Source organism: Nomascus leucogenys, chromosome 2, assembly GCF_006542625.1.
Source record: "Nomascus leucogenys isolate Asia chromosome 2, Asia_NLE_v1, whole genome shotgun sequence".
NCBI classification, from domain to species: Eukaryota; Metazoa; Chordata; class Mammalia; order Primates; family Hylobatidae; genus Nomascus; species Nomascus leucogenys.
This window is the reverse complement of record NC_044382.1, coordinates 89,163,179-89,166,059: the sequence shown is the minus strand read 5'-3', so window position 1 is coordinate 89,166,059 and position 2,881 is coordinate 89,163,179. Positions and strand designations below refer to the sequence as shown.

Sequence of the window (2,881 nt, the reverse complement as noted above, 5' to 3'; positions counted from 1 at the left end):
AAAATCCTGAAACGCCTTGTAAATTTTATATATATATATATAAAGATAGTGTGTATAACAGTAGAGGCAAGTTTTTAAAAATGTTTTACTCTTTTGAAAATTAATAATGCATCTATATTATGTATTGTGACTCATTCATATTCTAGATATTCTAGATAAATGAAAACTTCCTCTAAATCCACTCTGACATTCAGTTGTAATCTTCTTTTTTTTTTTTTTTTTAAAAACAGGGTCTTGCCTTGTCGCCCAGGCTGGAGTGCAGTGGCACAATCACAGCTCACTGCAGCCTTCACTTCCCCAGCCCAAGTGATCCTCTTGCTTCAGCCTCCCAAGTAGCTGAGACTACAGGTGCACCACAATATCCAGCTAATTTTTGTATTTTTTTGTAAAGATGGGGTCTCACTATGTTGCCCAAGCTGGTCTTGAACTCCTGGACTCAATCAATCCACCCACCTTGGCCACCCAAAGTGCTGGGATTACAGGCATGAGCCACCATGCCCTTCTGAAAATGGCATTTTTTAACCTCTCTAATCTCCTTTCATATCTCATAACCCAATTTAACCTAATGAGAAAACCAGCAGATGAAGTCCATAGTGGGACATCCCACAACATAACTGGCCAGTACTTCTCAAAACTTTCGAGTTTATCAAAAACATGGAAAATCTAAAAACAGTCATAGTTTTTGGCTGTGTCCCCACCCAAAATCTCATCTTAAATTATAATTCCCATAATCCCCATTTGTCAAGGACAGGATCAGGTGGAGGTAATTGGATCATGAGGGGGGTTTCCCCATGCTATTCTCCTGATAGAGGGTGAGTCTCACGAGATCTGATGGTTTTATAAGCATCTGGCATTTCCCCCTGCTTGCACTTCTTCGTGCCGCCTTGTGAAGAAGGTGCCTTGCTTCCCCTTCACCTTCCACCATGATTGTAAGTTTCCTGAGGCCTCCCCAGCCGTGCTGAACCGTAAGTCAGTTAGACCTCCTTCCTTTGTAAATTATCCAGTCTCTGGCAGGCCTTTACAGCAGTATGAAAATGGACTTGGCTGTGGCGGCGGCAACATGGCGGACGTGATAAATGTCAGTGTGAACCTGGAGGCCTTTTCCCAGGCCATTAGTGCCATCCAGGCGCTGCGCTCCAGCGTGAGCAGGGTGTTCGACTGTCTGAAGGATGGGATGCGGAACAAGGAGACGCTGGAGGGCCGGGAGAAGGCCTTCATTGCGCACTTCCAGGACAACTTACGTTCGGTCAACCGGGACCTCAATGAGCTGGAACGTCTGAGCAATCTGGTAGGCAAGCCATCTGAGAACCATCCTCTTCAAAACAGTGGGCTGTTAAGCCTGGATCCTGTGCAGGACGAAACTCCTCTCTATAGTCAACTCCTTCAAGCACGTAAGTGGTCAAACAAGTTGCAGTACCATGTAGGAATAGCATCTGGCCTTTTAAATCAGCAGTCGTTGAAGCGTTCCGCTAATCAGATGGGAGTATCTGCCAAACATAGACCAAAGGCTCAGCCCACAACTCTTGTCCTACCACCTCCATATGTTGATGATGTGATCAGCCGCATTGACAGGATGTTTCCTGAAATGTCCATCCACTTATCCAGACCCAATGGAACATCAGCAGTGCTTCTGGTGACCTTGGGAAAGGTGTTGAAAGTGATCGTCCTCATGCGGAGCCTGTTCATTGATCGAACAATAGTAAAGGGATATAACGAGAATGCCTACAAAGAAGATGGCAAACTTGATATATGGTCCAAATCCAACTATCAAGTATTCCAGAAGGTGACAGACCATGCCACCACTGCCCCGCTCCACTATCAGCTGCCCCAGATGCCGGATGTCGTGGTCCGATCCTTCATGACCTGGTTAAGAAGTTACATAAAGCTGTTCCAGGCCCCGTGCCAGCGCTGCGGGAAGTTTCTGCAGGACGGCCTTCCCCCGACATGGAGGGATTTCCGAACCCTCGAAGCCTTCCATGACACCTGCCGGCAGTAGCCCCCACACTGGCCCCAGCCTCAGACCCCACCTGGCACCTTCCCAGACATGCAGGAAGCCCACAGAAGGCTTCAGCTGGTTCCTCACTGCCCACATGTGTACAGCCGCTCCTCTCTTTCATAAAACAGCACCATGTGTGCTGAGGCCACTCTTGAAGAGCAGGCCCCCTCTGTGGCTGATGGGACTAATTATTCCCACTAGCCAGTGGACTGAAGGCAAAGAAGACTTTTCTAGAACCTGCTAGAAGGAAGCTGTGCAGCATGCTCCTCATCCGTGTGTGTCGTCAGTGCTGGTGTCTGTCGTTTCCGCGAGCTGTTACTAGAATGAGCCCTTGTGTTCATGGGTATCGTCATGCGGGGTTCTTGTGTTTTGTGGGGCTTGGGGTTTGGTAACTTATTTTTATAAGCAATAAACCTTTTGTACCCCGGAAAAAAAAAAGAAAATGGATTCATACACAGGAGAAGCCTAAGGAGACATGACAACTAAAGGTAATGGGGGATTCTGGAACAGAAAAAGGACATTAGGTTAAAAACAAAGGAAATCTGAAGAAAGTATGAATGTTAGTTAATAATAAACAAAAATTGTGGATTTTCACTCATATTACTTTGAAACATACTTATTTCAGAAGATGTAGTTAGAGTTACAAGTTATGGTCTGTTGCCACAGAACTGAGTAACTCATTCTGCGGGTCATCAGAATCACGGCTATTTTTCTGTCTTATTCCTGTTCTGGCCAACAAAACTGGTCCTGGACCAGAAAAGAATTTTTAACAAGTATACTTTCTTTTCAGAAAAAAAATTAGTTGTTTTCTTGAAATATAGTTGTTTTAAAAGAAACACATGCTACTTATTTTTTTTAAATGCTGTCAAACCCAATGGTTAACTA

The 2,881-nt window shown here is 45.1% G+C and overlaps 1 pseudogene across 1 annotated transcript; it reads left to right on the top strand.

Moving 5' to 3' along the window:
• Positions 1-1,049: 1,049 nt before the first annotated feature.
• Positions 1,050-2,187, top strand: LOC100592975 (annotated as a pseudogene). Its single transcript, XR_004027102.1, has one exon. The product of XR_004027102.1 is annotated as a mediator of RNA polymerase II transcription subunit 27 pseudogene (transcript).
• Positions 2,188-2,881: the final 694 nt, after the last annotated feature.